The sequence below is a fragment of the Phasianus colchicus genome, chromosome 10, assembly GCF_987193195.1.
Source record: "Phasianus colchicus chromosome 10, bPhaCol1.hap1.1, whole genome shotgun sequence".
Classification (NCBI taxonomy): Eukaryota; Metazoa; Chordata; class Aves; order Galliformes; family Phasianidae; genus Phasianus; species Phasianus colchicus.
In genome coordinates, this window is record NC_143445.1 from 23,620,337 (window position 1) to 23,642,099 (window position 21,763).

The following is a 21,763-nucleotide window of genomic DNA, read 5'->3' on the forward strand; positions in this document are numbered from 1 at the left end:
TACAGCATCCTCACAATGGAGCAAACATTTCTACAGTTATCAGTCCATTGATTTACTGTTTAAGTCAGTCTACCTAATTTACTTTTTAATTAGGTGATCTAAACTTTTGCTGATGTCCCAAAATTATTTTTCTTCCAAAATGAGACAGCTGACATGCAGCTCCCAGAAGATCCTTACTATTACACTGACTCTTCCTAGAGCATCCAACTGTATTCAACCAAAATAAAAGAATATTAAGTTCACAGTATCTTTTGCAAAAAGTCTTACTCTGAAACAAATCCACACCTCTCCAAGCTCACCAGTCTACTACATCTAAAATACAGTCTGCATTTTAGAAAGGTGTTCAGTGTCATCTCTAAACATTTCCAATAGCTCAAAGCATGCACTAAACCACGAATGCCACATTTCCTGTCTCACAGTCTTTGCTTGCCTACAAACAGTACAAATCCCAGCAGTTTGATAACAATAGTTCTTGGTTGTCATATACTAAATGACATCGACTACAAATTTTACAGATCTCCGAGAGCATAATGCACTAATTACTTGGCCAACAAACGTCATTACGCTTTTTAAATAATCTTGTAGCATTTGGAAAACATACTGTTCAATGAATGCCTTATTAAATATAACTTAAGCATTTCTTTGAGATTTGTAATTCTAAGGATGAGCACGCATTTTATTATCAAGTATAAAAGACACCAAGTAGAATAAATGATTAGAAGATACCAGAAACATTAAAAGAAAAGAAAAAAGTCTAGCAGACCTACTTGAATGTTCTGGAAAATGGTGCTGAAAATTGTCAAGGTATGGAGTTTACAGGCATTTTCAAGGCTAGACGTCATCTGTAGATGTTTCATGACCAGCTCATCTGTGTTGCCAGGGGAGAAATACCTGAAAACAACAAAGATTAAACAAAGCTATTATCAGTTAGAGACAGAACAGGTTTGTTTTTTTTTTTGAGGATTTCACTCTCCTGTAGTTACAGCTTTCCAGGTACTGAACAGTCAAAGAGAAAAGACTGCAGAAGTCATGGAGGTAGCTATTTCCCATCTGCTGATCAGCTTGTCTTGATTACGTGGATGAGAAAACTTAAATTGGAAGAGGGATAACCAAGTAAGCCACCTCATACTCAGGACAAATTGACGAGAAAGGGTTGTAGTAACAGCTGTAAAGAATGGCTGACCATACAATGATGGATTAAAAATAAAATGAAAATATTCCATAATCATCAGAAGCACAAAATTTAATTCTTTTTGAGGCTTCCAAACTTACCAAAGGCACAAAGTAAATACACAGTTGTTTTGTTCTAATTTACAAGTGAATTGCTGAGGAAAAGATTAAAAACAAAGCTACATATCGAAAGGGAAAAAGAGAATAAGTAGATGTTGTGGATGTGTTTAAAGGGGTAGAATTATATCAGAAATACAAGAAGATTATATAGGCTAAGTAAGTAACTACTGCTATCACATCATATTTAGAAACCTCATTGAATTCAGCTTGGGTTTTTCTCTCTAAGAAAGTGAAAAAGAAGTTGTGTTTCACAACTTTTGGATCACATTCTCACCACACACTGGCCTTAACACTACTCACTTTAACCTAATCTGTCAGCTCCAGTAACTATATATGAGGACTATTACAACCTAGAGTATTCTGAATGCTTACTTTATCTTTTGCCATTGAAATGCAGCCACTTCCAGGGAAGTCTGAAATGCCATGCAAAGATCCTATATTCCAAAGAGTGTCCGAAAACTTTTTTTCCCCCATAAAGAAAACACAAAAGAAAACCTAATTTTTCCCCACTGGAAGACTGAAACACATTTGCTTTTTAGTCTAAAATTTTCTACCAGCTCCACTCCAACAGAAACACAGAAATGAAGATTAAAACTTATTATCAAAAAATATTATCTGACAGCCCCGATTGCCCTGGATGAGGCCTCTAACCTGGCCTTGCCACGTGAAAAATATGATCTGTTAAGGAACACCCACACAAAGGATGCCTGTTTGGAGTATCTTGTCCAGGTAGCCCACCCCCAACAGCCCCACAATACTTTGATTTATAACCCTCGGAAGGCTGAAGGAATGCCTTTTAAACATATTCAAACTGGTGTAAGGCTGTCTGAAATCAATAGGCAGTATTCATTTAGCAGGAGGTTGAGTTCAAGCCAGTCCTGACTGAGCTGGAAGGTCAAACAACCAGATATTTCAGGCTTAACATTTGGGAAAATTAATTCACCTTTTATACGTATCTCTGAAATTAAATCTTTAGTTGTTGGAGCCAACAGCAGAAGCTGGAACTTTGCAGTGACCAGGCAGTGAAGACACTGCCCATAACTTTAAGAAACTATGGCATGGATAAGCATAAATGTAATTTATCCAGTTGTTCATGGCTTTCCAAGCAGTGCAATAGTTTTTCGAGGAAAGGACAGCAGACTTTATGTCCTGTACCAGATTTGCAGCTGTGGATATATACTTTGCGCTTGAAACTGAGTTTCATGCTACTGCTACAGCAGTGTGGAACAGGCCAGAGAACTTCAACCTATCACTTGTGATGGAAGATGAGCAAGAGCTCTTCAGAGAGCACCACATGCATCCCTTCCTCAGCACACTGCACTCTTCCTCTGCTTGCTTTTAAGCAGCAACATTCAAGGCTGCAAAGAGGCCCTAAGCTGTCCCTACTCAAAGGCAATCAGTGTTTCAGGGCAGCCATCGTTTATCCTATCCATTCAGTACACTGTCACTCTCAACCAGAAATAAATGACCGTCATGTACAGAGTCCTGGCTGCTGGTATTTTTCACAAAGGAGAGGGAGGCCCTTGCCCAGAAGGGTTTACCACCTAAATAGTAAGAAACAGGGATATAGGGATATAGAAGCACATCCTGCATCTCATCCCTGCCAGTGTGCCTGCGCAGAGATCAGATATGTCAATGGAAGCCACAGCTGGTCTCCAACATGAGCTTCCCTCTCAGCACAGAGAGAAAAAGGCGACTTCCCTCTTCAAACAAAAATCCTTCCTAATTTTGACAGCCTGAAATTCCTCAATGAAGAAGCATTTTTGAAGCCAGGCCAGGTATAGAGCACAAAAGCGAGTGGCATGCAGTGAAATTGTTTCCTAAACTTTACTTCTAAGTTCCTCTGAATTATTCACTTTTTATGCTATTTTATCTGTGCAAGAAGGAAGTACAGCTCACCTGACTAGATTACAGTGCTAGTGACAGATTAAGACTTAAAGCAAGTCTTGTTGTCTTTTATGAAGCATAGCATTAAAACACAGTGGTAAAGCATAAACTGCATCATTGCTGGGTAACATCAGACTTGTCAATTATTATTATCCCATTCATCACCATGCTGGCACATGCAGAGATTTAAAAGTCAAATACCATAATTATACCCACAGGAGGAGTGCATGAATGAGAGCCCATACAGGGCTCATAGGTATACACTCCTAGTAACTTTGGTTTCTATAGGGCTTTTTTTTTTTTTTTTTAAGCACAGCAATGCTTCTGTCATTCAGACTTACTTTACCCTTTTTGACATTGTAAATTTTCAAAGCAATGCAGTCAAGTCTAGGTTGTCAGCTTTTGTCTCAGTTATTTTAGAAATCCCTCTAACAGCACACTTTGATAATAATCTCACGGAGACTCAAGTTTGGAATGATGAAGTGAGAAATTCACCTTTCCCATCGGCAGTCAAATATCATTGGTTACAGTTCAACAACTACACTTTAATTAAATTCAAGTCAAGAATTTGTTGGAAATCAATGAAACTGCTTCAGTGAATTGGTGAAATTTTGGATAAGGTTGTGTTTGCACATGAAGTTAATCCCATAAAGCCAAACTCACGGGTTGCATCTGAAAAACAAAAGCAGGTAAATGATTTTTTTTTTCCTCATTTTCCAAGACCAGCAATTCTGCCCAAATCTTGATCCCAAAATACAGCTATTTCTACAACAGACAAGTATACTTCTTGCACTATTTCATGTTGTTGTTTCCTCCTGTCATTTAATTTTAAAGCTGTACATTATTGGCATTTGTCATGATTTAATATTACAGTTGTTTGCTTAACTTACTTTGTTACCTGAAAATAATTATTTCTCCATTGAAATAGATATGTTCTGCTTAACAACTTCTGTTAATAACATTTGTTTCAATGAAGCTTTACAGCACAGCAAAATTCTTGCTACATTTCTTTTCTCCCTTCTAGCTTTGACATGTTTAGTTACAAGAAGCAAAGTATAAAAATTTTAAGTTGTAATTCTCTCACTAAGCTCAACTGTCTAATAGAGCTGTGCTTCAGATCTTTTTCAAAAACACAAATTAAGGTAAGAATTATTTCATGTTTCATTTACTCATAATATCACAGTGCCAGCCAGTGTTCCTGACATTCACAATGCAAAAATGCTTAAGTATTAAAAAAAAAAAAGTGAAAGGCTCATTGAGAGCATCCTGGCTCATGTAACTTCAATTGCATTCAGCAGGGAATTAGCTGGTAACTGCTATCATCATAGCGACTGTTATTACACAAAATTTAAACAAATGTACAAGAAAGAATCTAACCCAAGGTTACAAGCTTTGTGATCCGTAAGAAAGAGATCATGCTTCAAATGCCCATGTTGCCTTATGTTTTGTTTAGTCCATCCAGAAAAGAAAAAAGCTAGAAATACTGGCTACGGCTTGTTGATCACCTGTGCACTTGTCCAGCTCACCACTGCCCTGGCAAGGATATGCACAGAAGAATATTGCCATATAATGTCGGAGGGCAAACATCTCCAGGTTTAAAGCTGACTTCCTGGCTCATAGGAGAAGGCACCGCTGCCTGGGGAACAGCATTCTGAGGAGGGGCAACATTGCTCAGCAAAAACACAAGAACAAAGCCTTACAGTAGCACTGACTGAAGCAGCAGAATTTGGCAATGGCTTCTGTTTTACAATTTGGAAATCCAGGAGGAGAAATAGAAATCAATAATGGTGAATATTTCAGAATCCTGAATTTAATGGAGGCTATGTTACACAGGGGTGCATTTATCCATATCACTACTTTTTTCCCCCATTCTCCTCTGGAAGTCTGCACCAGTTTTGTTTATTTAGTGCGTTCCAGCAAGACCACATTTAACATCCAACATCAGTGAACTGATCCAAAGTCCTTCAAGGAACACAAGACTTCCACTGACACCAGCACCCACAATAGGATTGAAAGGAAGAGTCATTTCCAAAGAAATGGAATACAATAGGAATAGGGTAAGTGGTCCAGGGTACAGGAAGAAGGACAAAGAAGGTCACAGCCTATCATCTCTGATTGTTTGACCCCAGCTGGTTGTGCCAACAGCTGCACAAACAGTACCAGAGCATGGCACACTGCTGCAGCAAGCTGCTAGCAGACAGTGGGGCAGAGAGGTGGGCACAGCCATCAGGGTGAGAGCCATGGACAGGCTGAAGTGGTGATCTCTGGATTGGATCCCCTCTTTTAAGACAATTAAGTTGTTCTGGCTATACCTGCTGCACTTCCTTTTCCACACTTCTAGTGGGCAGCTTCAGATAGATTTTTTTTTTCCCCTTCTCCTTTAATCCATCACTCAGTTAACCTCTGAAAAACTCCAAATTGAAGTAGTATTGGAATCACTTAATGTTTCAAGCAACCTCCCAGGCCAGCTTCTGAAGAACCAAGAGGAAGGGGCAGGTTTAAAGTATTTTAGCACTTCAGCCAGGAAATATTATAAGATCCTGACCATACAAATCCTGCATCTGATCTGTAAGCTTCAGCTATTGGACATATTCTCAAGAACTCTGACAACAAATGAATTTGAATTTGTAAAATCTGTGCAGCCCTGAACCCCAGTTCACCACCACCAATTTGGTTGTAATCTCAGCAGTTAACAAACAGCAGGAGCCACACAGAACAGTCATGTCAGCATCTGTAGCTGTTCAGCTACAACATGGGGGGGAATCAGGGATAATTACAGGGTGAATGAGTTGCATAATACAGAGCGCATCCTCAGCAGTACATTGTGCCTTGATTACCAGCACAGAAGCTAGAGGTGCACTGAAATTATTGTTTGAAGTTCATTACCTTTATTCTAAGGTTCTGAACACAAAAGGCAGGGAACAACCAATCCCAGAGATGAAAAAAAAATTGGTCAGGAGCTTGGAAAGAATTGTATTGTTACCAGGCTGGCAGTCAGACAGCTGGTGATTTCTGTGCAGCACTGTTTCTAAGAAATAGAAAGGTGGAAAGGCCTTTGAACAGGCAAAATTCCCATCCCGAGCTCTTCATTAGAAGATTTAATTTTAGGACGCTGCTCATCTCCAGTTATCACAAGGGATCAGGTAAGCCTATTTCCAATGACTGCTGCCCAAGAGTTATATAATGCCAGGCCATGCAAAAAGAGGACTAAAAGAAAAAGAAGCTGCTCAGTCCGATGCTCAGGGGCTGCAAAGAGATGGTTTTTAAGATGAATACCATCTCCCGCATTAAAATGTTCCAGTAGTCTTTGGGTTCAGTTCCAGATCTTCAGAAGGAATATTTTTGAGCATGTCTTCAGAGGGCCTTTGAACTTTTATTAGCCTATTCTCTAAATGATTTCTTTATTCTCATCTTCTAGATAAGCAAGCCTGAAGACCCCACGCTCCACCTCTCCTGGCACAATCCCTACCACCAATCAGGATGATTTTGTCTTTGTCACTTTCATTGGGCTTTCATGGCATTTCTCATTATGTTACATATCAAATGAATTAAACTAATTTACCCCCTTCCTATGTTAATAAACAATTTGTAGTGAACTCATGCCTTCCTTCAAAGACACTACTTCCTTTTATAATCTGCTGCACATAAAATGCCCAGAGAGCCTCTTCCAGAATTCATTACTTATCAGTTCCGATGCAAAGATCAAAGGCACGAAGGGATGCTAAACTTAAATTTTCTTTACAAGCAATCATCAGGATGCCCCATCATTGGTTCTGGCACAAACTTTCACATATAAATCTGATTACGATTATACATGTATTCCTATTTATATTCACCATGTATTCATGATATACCTGCTCTTTATAGCCATTATTCTGAATAAAATATAGATAAAATTCTGAGTCAGTACATTCACTGGAGGAAGGTACCTGCATGCATGTATTGTGTTTAAGTGCCTCTTCATGGCCATGGGCACATCATTGCTGCAGAAAAATCGTACAAGCCTAAATCTGGCCAAATACTTTTAGTAGTCAAGTGGACCCAGGGATAACAAACAGAAGCATGATTTACTGCATCTCTTCTCCTTAGGACTCTGAAATGTTCTCATCCACCACATCCCTGACACAGCTGGATCCAGGAGCATACAGTGTCAAGCTGACCTGTTCTAAACAGATCTCTGCTAACCCATGTTATTAGGGCATCTTCCACAACCACAGCAGTAACAAAACACAACTACAGTGCCAGTCTGTCTGATGGGTTCTCTCTTGCGGAGCCCACAGGACCCATAAAATAGGCCTAGCTGGAACTGTCAAGAGAAAAGTCTACTTGAAGAATGACCTACAGACATCTCTACCTTCTTTCACTGAGGCAAACAAAAAAACAAGAACTGTCAGATTCAATATTCTTGACATAAAAGTAGTAGTGGATCACTCACATAGGTATGATTGTAAGCTTGTTCTTAATGTCCAAATGTGAAATATTCCCAGATAATGGGCTTTATCATGCAGTACAAACAAAGCCTTGTAATAATACATTAACATGTAGTTGTCAATAAAACCAATATTTATATTAGTAAATTGTTTGGCTGTTGCTATTATTTTTAAGGGTTTTTTTTTCCCCATCTTCCCCTTAACATTTAATATTAACCAATATTAATGTCAAAATTAATGACCTGACTGCATGTGTCTGTATGGTATTCAGTTTGATATATATAATAAAAAAGTTTCATTTTCATTCTGAATTAAGAATTAATGACTACTTAGAGTGTTAGTCACGTCTTGAAATGCTGTTTCTCTCAAAGGAAAGCAGTAGCAGAATTAGCCAACTCTGAGCAGTACAATTAGATGCAGCTTCATGAAAAGCATGGAGAGTTCAGCACATTAAAGGATATTATTTTAGTGAGCATGTTACATGCAGTGAATAAACCTTTTGTAAGTCTGCAAACCATTTTAAATTAATTTATGTTTCATTCAGTCTTACATATTGTATCAGAACTTCAGTTATCCAAGTATCCTTCATTTCTCCAGTCATTTTAATGAATATATTAGTGTACTCTGAAGTAAGGATGGACCTATGGTTGGTTTCTTCCAACACAGCACAGTAGAAATGCTCTTAGGGAGTGCGGAACCCCGTGCTCATAATTTCTCCAATTTACTACCAAACATTATATCATTCCCCTACCCTTGATTTCTACAGGAGTGCAGTAGGCAGTAAGAAAGCAGTAAGGAATTTTAAAAAGAAGCCTGGTTCAGCAACAAAGAACATACTGATTGCTCGGTTTATGGCAGCCTGAGGTTTGAAGATCATTTCTGCTGCACAGTTCTCCTTGGCAGGTGTGTTTCATGGGCCATCAACTGAAGAGCACAAAAAGGAACTGGTGGAAGGCAGCCCAGCATCCTCAGGTAAGGATCCATTACAAGTAAGCATAAAATAAGCTGAGGTCCTAGGAACAACATGATTCCTAACACATTCTCCACTGAGAATTATTAAGCGCTGACAGTATGCTCATCACCTGGGGTTAAACGCATCCTGCAGAGAGAAATTATACAGTCCCATATGCTACTTGGCTAGAGCCAAGCAAGTATTTTTGTGAATAAAATTTTTCTCTGAGAAAGATCTTTCTCAACTGCAATTATTTGTAAATCCAGATCAAATCATTGAATTGCCTCAGAGGTTTAATAAAAGAAGGGAACACAAGCTTAAAAAAAAAAAAACAGTACATATTTTAATCTCATAGCTTGAAACAACAAGTCTGATATTTCTGGTTTGTTTAAAAATTATTTCATTTACACTTGGCATAAGAAGATATTCTAACAGCAAATCTTCATTAAAAATCCTCCCCTCCTGCATTTTGGACTGAAGTTTAATTTTACACAATATTAATTTTGGAGGGTTGTGTGGAAAAAAACGCATACTTTGGAAAAAGCAGTTCTGTTACACAGTCATAAGACCCCAATGTTTTAAGACCTGGTCCTAATTTAGGTGTGTATTTAAATTAAATAGAATTTTCATGAGTGAAAACACCAGGGAAGAGGCAATTTTTTAATGAACCGTGAAACCAAGGTGCCAAACCATAAGCTATGCATCTTGGGCTGAGGAGACTACAAGAAGAGCAGAAAGCACAAGAACATCTATAGAGGTTTTAAGGAAAACAACATTGTTGCTTTTGAAAGCTCACAGCGTTCCCTAGTCAGCAAAAATTCCCATATTAAAAATTAGGATCATTCTTTCCCATACTGAGGCTTAAATTTGCTAAGGATAGGGATTGGATATGGGCAAATTTAATCTAAGACAATGGGAATATAGAAGTTGTGCACAGAAAACAAGGGTAGCAAGAGACAATCATCATAATTGAGTTCAAAACCCTCCAGGAGACAAACAGATGATGCCAGTCATCAGCGGTAAAAGGGAAAAAATGAGATGAAATTAGAGAGGAACAAGCACTTTTACAGCTCCAGCTAAATAAAATTTCTAACTCTCCTACAGTGCATTAATGTTTATTGAGCAACAGAAACACAAAGAAAAAAAATTGAGACACTGACATTACAGCCACCCACAGCCTTTCTCGGGTTTTGCTTGTAGGGATAAAAGATGAAGTAGTTTAATACCTTCTAATAAGACTGAGTCATACCACCTCTTCTCATCTGCAGCCTTTATAGCAGCAGAACAGGAACATCCACACTTGAGCAGGCTCAAGGATATCTACACTGCCAAAATGTTCCATTGTGTGTGAAAATATTCAAGAGGGAGATGGAATTAAAATATTTCAGCATCAGACAAGCAATGTGTCTGGCAACTCACCTACTGAGCACTCTGATTTTATGAACATTTATGAAACTGATTATGTGATGTGGGATGTAGGAGATGTGGATGATGTAGGAGAGCATGGGACCAATGTGAACAGCCAGAGAGATGTTTCTTGCACTGAAGTGTAATTGAGCTGATTGGAAGGGTAAAACAGTTATAGAGAAGTGCTGTCCTCCATCACTAGCCAGGACCAGGAACCCAAGCGAACAGCCTGCAAGTACAGGCCATGCCACAAGTGGGCCACCAGAAAAAGCAATTTTGTGATAAATCAGGTCCATCAGCCAGGGGATCCCCAAACATTGCTAACACTTATTCCACTGTACGGTTTCATCAAGGCCTGTCATGGGGCTTGCAGTCAGCTGAAAATATCTAATTTTAATTTGGTACTGAAAGCACAGAAACATCAGCATTGTCACTGCTTAATTCCATCCTGCTATACAAGGAAACTTAAATTTTGTACGTCTCGCATCACCTTCCTTCAGAAACCTCTGTTCATTCAGTGAAAACAGGGGAAGACATTTGCATGAAGAGCAACTACTTGGTGCTTTACTTGCATTTCCTCACTTGGAAAAATCTCTCAGCCTTTTCCCTCCCACCTCTGTTGCTGCTGTGCTCTGACAATAGCATTATTTGTTTCCTTGTACACTTTACGAGAATATGGGACATCACACAGCATTTGCATGATTCATGAGGAATACAACACATACTGCTGCTCATAAAAGCGAAGCTATATTGTTCTCTTTTCACAGATGCAAAACTGAGATGTAAGGGGATTAAAACGGAAAAAAAATCCCTTTGTTCCTCCACGTTTTTAAGATTATTACTTTCCACACAAAATTGTGACAGGGCCTTGAAAGCTGAGTTTTTTTGGTGCCTAGTGGCACAAGTCCCAGCATCTTAACAACCTTTGACCTTGGCAGTTCAAGTCCTGCCAAAACCTCCAACGCATCAGCAAGGCTGAACACCAGATGCATAGGGGAAGGGACCAACCCCCACGAGTGGGTTTAAATGCATGTGGGAAGTCCTGGCACATTCTCACTTCAGGTACCAGGCAGACTGGGAAAACATCCTCAGGAGGTGTCCATGGTCTTCGCTCAGCACAAAGGACACAGAGAGATAGATGAATGAAAGACTCAGTCACAGACATTTGGTGTTTCCACAGTGAGAACCACTCTTCTCTGGTTGGGAAGACAAGTCAAGCCATGTTGTCTTTGCACTGTCATTTGGATTGCTTATTCGTGCAAGTCTGTCAGCTTGATGCTCTCAGCTAGATAAGGAGCAAATCCAGACTTTTCATTTTCCTTCAGTGGATAAGATCTTAAGCATATTTCCTAATTTCAGCCCAGATGATTAAGATGTGGCCTTATTAAAATGAATAAAATCTGTAAGAAATAGCAAGCAGCCTCTCCTAATAAAAAGGCAGTAAATACTGAGATGCATATTTCTCTTTTAGTCCTAAAATAAAGAGCAGCACAAGGTCTGTGATTTAAAAGGTTCCATGTTTGCCTCTAAGCAGGTGTCTCATTCAAATGCTCCCTCTTCAGACCTACTCACTGATAAATGGCACTGGCAGCTACTCTGCAAATTTATCCAGAAAGAGAGATGGGAGCAACCATGTAAGCAAGCAGGAGATTTACTGCCAGATTCTGGTGCAAACAGTGCTTGTCTTTCTCATCCGTGACAGGGAAGATGACAGCCTACTGAGAACAGCAGAAGGAAACAAAATGTGAAGAAGGGAATGTTTTGCACTGTATTTGCTTTTCCTTCCTCTACTCATTCCCTGCTTTCACATAAAAACAGCGATGTCTATCTAGGGGACCTCCTGCCCCACAAACTCTGGTGTGTATCAGCAGAACACCTTATGCTTTCAGCCCAGTGAGGATCCGTTTCTATCAGCTGAACTGTTCTAATCCAATGAACATGAGCATCAACTTTTTGGCACATAAACAAACATTTTACCTATAGCAGCACTCATCTGATGAAACTTCTAAAAGCAGCAGAGCTCATTGGTGTAAAAGAAAAAAATGGAGGAAGAGATCATAGGGAAGAGAGGTGAATGTGACAGATGATTTCTGAATACTTAAATGTATCCACATTGAGAAATGTGGCCATCAACAGAATAACATAAGCTGCAGGTGAAAAAAAGCTCACTGAGGATTGACAAGGAAGGGGGGGCAGTATCCTCCCATAAATTTTAGTCATTAAGACTGGACAGAAAAGCATGAAATATTGAAGATAATTAAGATATTGAAATATAGAGTCTAATATTCACAGAGGCCTATTAATTCATATGGCTTTTAAGCCAGTCACTCAGTTTGTATTTTTCTACTTAGGCTTTAGTCCTAATGTACTCTGTCCATTTTTTCAGAATGGTATCATCAAATAAAATGCATTTTCAAATTGCCATTTTGATAGAACAAGTCCTTTAAAATTCTATGATCAATTTTAAATTTATCTGATATCCCTTAACTCCAACTGAGAGCAGCTGTGATCAACTATCACAAGGTTAACATGAAACATGATTTGGAATAATATGTTAATAGTAGTAACACAGTTATTTACATCTTCTATATTGGGAAAAATGAAAAGAACAAGTTCATTGGAGTTTTTTAATCTGCTTCATTTTGTTAACTTGCTGTTTTATCAGAGAAAAGATCTGCTGTCTGTGATATAAGAATTTTAACTGACGTCCTATTATAAACCTTGTGCTTTTCAACAGAGGCCTTTTAATAATTTTGTAACTAATCAATACACACATTAACATAACAATCCTTTATTGCCGAGTATATTTATATTGATGCCTGTACTATAGGGCTTTAGGTTTACAACCTTAATTACTCACGTGACTCCATATTGCTTGATTATGGAACTGTGTAAAACTAGAAGCATGCAGGAAAACTGTCATTAATTTAGGAAGTAATTTGGAATTCAATTCTTTCAGACAATTTATTCCCTAAAATGAGTCCCACAGCTGCAAATATCTACAAACTTCAGTGATGTTTCATTCCTTGAGTGAGCTCATTCCAAATTTTTCTTCTAAAGCAACGTATAGTGGCATTGACTGTTCTGAAATTAGTTTAAATTAGGTCAGAAATAGAAATCATTTTTATAGGCAATAGGTCTTTTATAGGTAAGTAGTTAGCTTATGGTTATTGGAAAAAAAAATTCTACAGTTTCTCCCACTTCAATCCAGTTTTAATCCTCCCTCCTACCCCCACACACACTTTATGAAATAAACGCACTATGGAAAAGGAGAAGGAGGCTAATTGGCCTTCTTGTAATTTTGCATCACTGTCAACTTCAGATGCCACAACCCAATTCCCTTAGGCCTTAGACCCATGAGTAAGAATTCTTTCAATGTGGGTCAGAAAAAAAAAATCTATAGAACAATGCTGGTGAAAAAGGCCATAGCAATGGACTGCTCAACACTAATCCAAATCCCAATTAAGTAAGGGCCAGATTTGTGATTTCTTCTGAATATTTAATAAGTGAGAATCTATCCTAGAAAGAAAAAGGAAACATTTGCTTATTTTACTTTAGAGAAGAATCACAGTATCACATCAGATAAATCTGTTTAAATCAATCATTTTACCCTTGCTAGAAAGCTACTTTCATTTATCTTAATGTACTGGCAATTCTACAAGGATCTTGGCACCCCTGAAGTACCATGCCTTTCTCTTTTGTTGGAGCCAGGAAGCTGAGGACACCCTTGGCTCAGTGCACCCAGCCCTACATAACCAGTCCCCAGCACACAGCATGGATTTCTGTTTCAGTTTGCTGCCCCAAGCAACAACGATGTGGATACACGTGCATTGCTTTATTCTGCCTTCTTAGCAGACTGGCACTGGTGATTACTTTTTCAGACACCTGATATCTAGAAATGTGCTAGATTTTCCTGATAATACATTAAAATAAATTTGCCTATAAAAGTAGCACTAAAGTTTCCATTCAAAGCCAATAGCTATCACATAATCTAGGCCAGAGTTTACATCTGGGTGAGGCCAGCCGAGCGCTATTTAAATCTGAAAAATACATGACAATTTATATCAGTTGAGAATCAGACCAGCTGTTTCTAATAGGTTTCATTTGAAGCAATTAGAAAATGTGAAGTTAGAAACCCTATCATCTCGTTAGTTTTCCAAGGCCTATTATCTAGTCTGTGTATTGCTTCTAGAGAAGTGGGGATCTTCTCCAATTACTCATTCTTAATTTATATGCCAGCCTTTGAGCTGCTCCGTCCACAAAGGCAGCAGGACTTCATGTGACACAAGCAGAGGCTGCTGCACCATCTCACGGCAACAGCAAAGTGTTCACAGGAGGCAGGATGCTGTGAGGATGGGCTCCTTCTCCTGGCACTTCAGCCTCTTCCATTTTCAACATGCAGAATTAAGTGCATGCAATATGAAGAATTTTTATTATGCATATTTTACTTAGAGAACTAGTGTTTGCATGTCAGTGATATGTAAATACACGACAACAGCTGCTGAATAGGATCTACATTCTCTCCCTAGGGAAAGCAGAGGAATCCCTATGCAGAAGCAGAGAGACAAGTCACTGGCAGAGCTGCAAGTAACAGGCTTCAATTCTGGGCATGGTTTAAGCCACTGCAATGGAACAGAAATGTTTCTTCTCTCAAGTCCAACCCACGTACTACTAAATCTCACATGCTACTTACCTAGACCACAAAACTTGTGTGACTTCATTGCATTTAAATCACACCCAAATCTGCAGCTTACATCAAGTTCTTTGAGTAGGAGTCAGCACAGAAGAGGGATGCAGCATTATTTCAAGTGCTGTTAAAGGACAGGCTTTTTCTATCTGTGCTCTAAAGATTCGTTCAGACCAAACAGTTCAGAAAAGAGAAGTTGCCATAGCATAACTGAGTATGTCTATTAAATAAGAAGCTGAACTCATTATTATTCAGAGCTAGCTGGGAGGTTTTCCTCAAAGCAATTTGTAATGGGGGAAAAAATAATACACCAAAACCATATTTTGCAAGATTGAAAACTTGCCACAGGAAGTACTTTCTGGTTTCTTCTGTGTTTAGTATTTTGTGGGAGCCATAAAATAGAGCGTGTCATGGGACAGACCATGCTGCAAGAACATCTAATCCCTGCAAGCCGAATGGAGGCAAGGGACACCTAAACTGCAATTCTCATAACATGTTCCCAAAACGTGTCACATTATACTGGTTCTAAACAAAAGGCTAAGTGTTTCTACACTGTACTGTTCTACAGAACTTCTTGTTCATAAGGATTTTCAATTTTTATTCCAATTGAGGACAGAAACCTGTCAGAAAAATCAGAGATTTCTACGAGTAACGGTTTCACTTTTGTACAGCTCAAATACTTCTTTTTACACCACCAGTTTTTTTCCCAGTTTTCTTACTACATTTTAGAACTTTCAGGATGACAGGACACATATTCAAAATTTGAAGATGATTATACTCTCTCAGTACCTTCATTTTAACAGGAACACATAACAAGATTACCAAATACAAAATGGCAAGTATTCATTCTACATAAAAAGTTAAAGACTATCCAATATCAATAGAGAAAAGCAAAGAAAAACCAAGAACTTTGAACAAAATGACAATCCTTCCTTAGGCCACTGCATAAAATCCTGAGCACCAAAAAATGCAGCCAAGAACAGTTTTATATACACACACTGGTTGTTAATACTTGTGGTGTATTCAAGCCTGACACCTGGAGCCTCGTGACACACATCAGACTTGCACAGCCTCCAAGGAAAGCTGCCTGCACAGTGAGGTCTTTGTCAGATGCTTCCTCTGATTCATGTTCTCAACGACATGTGCTTATATCACTCTTACACTGGTTAATAACCTGACCCTGAAAACTGGAAATATACCACAAATCACCATCACAGAAGAGTTTACATCTCAACTTCCCGACTGGATTCAAAGTTCAAATGATAAACTCATCAGTGGGTGTACTGCTTTCTGGCTAGTGGAAAATCTGTTACTAGCAGAGAACTATTAATCTTCTGAAAAGAACTGCAGTGCCTTACTTCAGATGATAGGTTTGTGGTGGGGAAAGCAAGAAAAATGGTACGGCAATCATCATTGACCCTTGTCATTAAAACACCATTTACCAACTCCTCAAACCAGGGATTCTCATCCAAAAGGCAGCTCGCCAACAAGATCAAAGTCAGAAGGAGTTTTGCACAAGTAAGCAAGAAAAAGCGCCCAAATAAGGCACTTATCCAGAATGCAAATATTTCTTCCTTATTCAGCACGTGGAATTCCCATTGATGGAAAAGAAAGTACCATGTGTGCAGAAAATGCAAAGGATATCTGCAGCTCAGATCAAGGGAAAGAATTTTGCCTGCAGTGTTATGAAACCTTAATCATTTATACAGTTCAAGGATCTTAGGACATGCAAAAAAAAAAAAAAAGGTTAAAAATATTCCATGTGAGAATCACATCATACATCATTTCAAAGCCTTCTGGATTGGAATAGTGTCATTTTTCAATCACCAAGCTAAAGAAGTGAAGAAATGTGTGGAAACTGAGACTTAAGTTTATCAACTAAAGCTGGGCTTTTCTACCTGGAGAAAAGTAACAGGGCATCTTTAAATGAACACGTTAGCTTTGTATCTCAGAGATGCAGCATTTCTAAAGTCAGATACACAAGCTGTAGCACTGTGCTTATACCTCACACAAGCATATGGCACTTATCCATGTCAACAGTCCTTCTAGAGGACGGTGTGTTATTTTCATTAATTATACATGTATTTAACTGAGAATTTGCTCCTTTGTGGGCAAGTTTCACTATTAGACTACTTACAAGTAGCGTAAGGTCTGAATTGAGAAAAAAATGCACCATTCATAGTAAGTGATTTTCCATGCAGACTTTGTAGATCTTGGTAAACAATGACAAAGTGACTTAAATACAACTGTAGCTAGATGGCTGAGATATGAATCATTGTCATTCACAGGGGTCAGGCAACCCAGACTTCAGTAACGTTCTTCCGATTGCTAATATTCTTGAAAGTGCTTGCAAATGCCCCAAGTTGTATGTTGTTTACTAGTTGCCATTCACCATTTGTTATTCCCTGTCAAAATGTTTCAGTCATTAAATCAGAGAGCAGAAAATATACCACATGTCCAATCACACACTGTGAATCATAAAAGTAGACAATTTGTGAACGGTTTGTGAACAAACCCTGAACCAGAATAGAATGCGTGCAAACTATTTAACAGACATCTGAATAGCAGATCTCTTCAGAGAACAGCAATGATTTGCAGGTTGCTTCTCAATTAAAAAGAAAACAGTTAAACCCATAGAGCTTCGTGCTTTGAAAAGTGCTGTTAGTGTAGATACTCCTGATATTTTGTCTCTTTCTGCTTTCAGAAGAGCCAGTGGGAGACTACTTCCATTTACTTTTTATTTTCTGACCAAAATAACCTTTGTTAGAACTTAAAGTGGTAAATGCTTATCAGGAACATATGTCAAAATACATTACGAGGGAACATTGATTATCATAGAACTAAGAATCCTAAGTCCAGGAAATGCAAAGAAAAAGTTAAATATTACAAGAAATCCAAGCATGTAAAGATAAGGACAAGTTCAGTGGGTTCGGCTTTACCACCATACCTTTTTCTAAACATTCTGGGAACTGACTGAAAACCTAAGCATTTAATATTCACTATGCAAAGTGGTTTTCCACCTTGATGTTTCTCTGGATCTTCTTTTACTGAAGTAGCTTGCAACCATTTTGTAGCAAATACACGACTCTCCAGTTCTGATTTCTCTTGCACAGCCATACAACAAAACTGAAAATGTATTTTTTATAAGCCTTCAGACCACTAAGAATGAATATTTGTGGACAGTCAGCCCAAAAGTAATATAAATGCCTCAAAAGCACTCGTGAGACTGCTTTCAGTGTTATCAGCCACATAGTTCACGAATGAAGTAGATAATCACAACGTCCTGCAGTGTGCTCATTACTTGATTTTATCATTTGTTTAAAGATTGATATTCTCTTGGCATCTCTTTGGACTAAGATCATTGCATCCTATGGTGAAACACAGCGCTAGACCTTTATAATGTACGTACTACAACATAAATCTACACTGCCAACATCTGTTCTCAGTACAGAACACCCTTTCCCCAAAGCAGGAGTTTTACAGCTGATCAGATTACAATTTCCACGTTCCGCTCACGGTGCTCTCAGTGGAATTTGTTTCTGTGCTCAGAAGATGAGCACAAGTCCTGTGTGCTATTTAAGCTGCAATTAAGCCCTCAGAAATAGGTCTTAAGTGATGCATAGGCTGCTGTCAGCTCTCTAAATTTCACCCTATGTAATTTCTTCCATCACCCACTCACATTATGTTATTGTCTATGGCTTCAGAAAATTACTACTAGCTTATTCATAACTTCCATTCAACAAAGAGGCTCAATGATTGTTTTCTTTAACGCCCTCTGAGCTTCCCATATTGGCTGTTGTGCTTTTACAAGTACATTTCCCTAGTATGAAATTTCTCTTCCATCTTAAATTGGAAGGAGTATAATTTAGAGTTCACTCTGGAACATCTCATCGGGGAACAAGAATCGAGTTTGCACCACTTCCATTCTTAACATTATACTGACCTCTAGAGTAAGAAGTGCTACACACCTGATAAATCGAATGAGTGAGAGAAGCAAAAACTCAGGCTATGACTACTATGAGCTGCCTGCACTCGGGGACTGTGCTGGGAACAAGGCTCCGGGGCAGCACAGAGCCCTAAAGGCTGAGTTGGACCTTGGCAATCGATAGAATGCAAACGGAGGCCTGGCCATGCCATAGTCTCCATGAGCAGTTCCAAGAGTCTCACACCACCACCATGCAGCACTTCATACCTTAGTGTTCAATTCACACTGTGAAGAACAGAAAATTTAAGGTGTATGCTGTTGCTCACGCAGATTGACAATGCTTCTCATAAAAATCTAGTATTTGCTCTCATTTTCACTTTTCAAAGTAACCTGGAGGCTGCAGTATTTTAAGATCTCAGTTACATATCCTCCATTTCGTACTGCTTACATGAATGCTTGCAACTTACATTCATTGTTTTCTTTAATAATATCCATTTCCTTTGTTATCTATTTTTATTTTGTCTAACTTAAAATACTTCCTAAAAACAAGTGTGTTTTTTGTGAGAACTTCAAGGTTTAAAAGCACATCACCAGAAGACAGCTCAAGAAAAAAGTCTTATAATGTCACCTAGATTTCTCCAGGAAGTCACTACAGCCTCTTACCAGTAAATTAGCAAAATACAGTCTCACTCTTAGAATGACAGCATACGAAAAGTGCTTTACACCATGTTGACTGGACTGCCTGTATATAGTCAAGAAATAAAAATACACAACGTGTTACCAAGCATCAAATCCACTAGGAGAAGCATCCTCCTAATCAGAACCCAGACAGCCTGCAAGAGCAACATGGATGACACCAGTCAGTTCCATGAGCTACCAACAGAATTAGCAAGCTAAATTACATTGCCAGCCAAGCACTATACATTTTCATTTTGCACATTAAGCACAAAGTTCTTCGGGCCCTTAAAGCTGTCTTGCAATCAAAGATTGTTTCATGCCTTACATTGCGATTGTCTTTAACACCATGTGGTAGCTCATCACATTCAACAAGGTTTATTCTTTCTTCTTAAGTATATCAGCTATTTCTGCTATCACTTCCTCTTAGGGGAAACCAAACCAACCTGTAACAATAGATTGGCTGGGAGACAGTAATTCATTTATTTGGTTTCCAGTATTACTTTAGCACAGCTTACAGTAAATTTTAACACTGTGTTTAAGTTTTTTCTGCTACACATCCTATCCTCTCTGAAAATTACATTGACACTTAAAAAACCTTTTTGAATTGTACGTTGCACTGTGAAAAGCTTGTCTATGTTTTGACAATAACCTCCAATAAGATCTCAAATGAAAAGAAAGCTTCATGCTTAAGATTTCAAAAGGTCAGCAACCTGTAGTGATTTCCTGTATTAATTCCCTCCATGATCAAAAGCAGCACACACTTCTTCACCAATCCATGAAAAGCTCAATCATCAATAAATACAGGCCAACAATAAGGGTTTTTTGAGCACAAATAGCAAGTGAAATGGCAGGGGACACAAACAACATGGCATTAAAACTCAGGGTACAAAGTTAATACAAAGAAAGATATGGCGGGCTTCTGCAAAAAGTGATCCAGAGCAGCCAACATAACAAACATATGGATGGAATCACGTGGCAAACAGCAAAAAGTCAGGAAAGCACTCAGTAAATTCCAACTGAGACCCTCCTACACTGGGTAGAGACCTGGACAAAGACAGAAACACAGTACTGAGCAAGCACACAACTGTGATGGCTCCTAGAGAAGGCACACACAAATACTTACCTCTCTGTGCAGTGCTGCTCACAGCTTGGCTATCCTCAGAAGCAGGATAGGTCAGTCAGAGGACTGTGATCCTTCACACTCACCGCATGCTCATCGCTAAGAACACGTTTGGAACTACAATTCCTTAGTCCCTTACAGATCTCACTGGGACACTAGACATATTTCTACCCTCGTGCTCCAGAGAAAACTGAGCTCTGAGATGCTGCAAACGTCTTTCTAACCTGCTTTATTAGGGTTGCAGGTGCTTTGGATTAATCCTAATGACTTTCTAGTGGAAGTAAATGGGTCATCAGCCCTACAGTTGTGGCATATCTCCACCTGAAAGGCCTTAAATTTCCTATTGTTTGCCTAAGGGACCTAGATAGCTGAAGCAATGCATGCCCTGAAGTCGGGGGCTCGTCTTTGAGCCGCCTTAGAGTCTACTTAGACACTCATTTTGCAATACTGTATGAACCTCTCAGTAATGCCAGGGTGTTTCCACACATGGGTGCTACAGTCTCCCATTTTCAAGCCAAACCATGGCACGTTTCAGGCTGGTACCTGATGAGCAGCCATGGTACAGGAAAACAAACTGAGTATGGCAGGTGTGCTTGGAGCATAGGGTCACCTTCAGCTTGTGGGTTCAAAGATAGCTTAAGCAGTGACATGATATGCCTTCCATAAAAGCACTGAAAAGGGTCTGATTCAGATGCAAAGCGGAATAGAGGACTAAAGGTTTATCACTGTACCACTTTGGAGATAAAGAAGTGCAAATACACAGGGCTGTAATGTAAATAATCCAGCACAAATTAAATCCTCAGAGAAAGTCTGCAGGTGGGTCAGCATATGGAGATGGGTTCCACAGTCTGTTATTAGGCATCAGTGATGGAGGGACTGCAGCCTGACCAAGCAGAAAGCCCCAGAAACTTACATTTGATTTGTTTTACATGCTCCCTCTTAAAATAAAAGTCAATATGTGTTGGACTGGTGATGTTTAAACATACAATTCCCTTTCTAGTAAATTGATGCTTCTCTTTGTCTGCATGACAAACAGTTCTGGGAACACAGTAGGAAGAGACTGTGGAGAGAAGATGAGAGGAGCTCAAGAGACTCGAGGTTACTGGAGATACTGAAGGAGGAAAGAGAAAAATCAAACTCAAAAAACAATTTACCAAGGTCAAAAAACAACGTGCATTGCTGAGATGTGCTGCTTTGTTCCTCAGTTCCAGAGTCAAGAGAAACAGAAGAACAGACATGTTATCCAGGGCCAGGGGAGAAGTATATTAACCAAGAGTCAACAATCCATAAGACAGTATAAGAAAAGCAAAAGGGAGAGTGGAAAGATAAGGCATGCCAAGAGGAGAAGCCCAGATCTTCCAGCAGCTGAGCTCTGCCTGTAAAATGA

The 21,763-nt window shown here is 39.0% G+C and overlaps 1 long non-coding RNA gene across 1 annotated transcript in view; it reads right to left on the reverse strand.

The window, feature by feature from the left end:
• Nucleotides 1–21,763, reverse strand: part of LOC149916669 (uncharacterized) — a 53,444-nt gene that overhangs the window by 16,811 nt on the left and 14,870 nt on the right. Inside the window, exon 3 of the long non-coding RNA XR_016469815.1 lies at nucleotides 768–891. This is a non-coding gene — a long non-coding RNA (uncharacterized LOC149916669). The remainder of the gene's footprint in view (nucleotides 1–767; nucleotides 892–21,763) is intronic.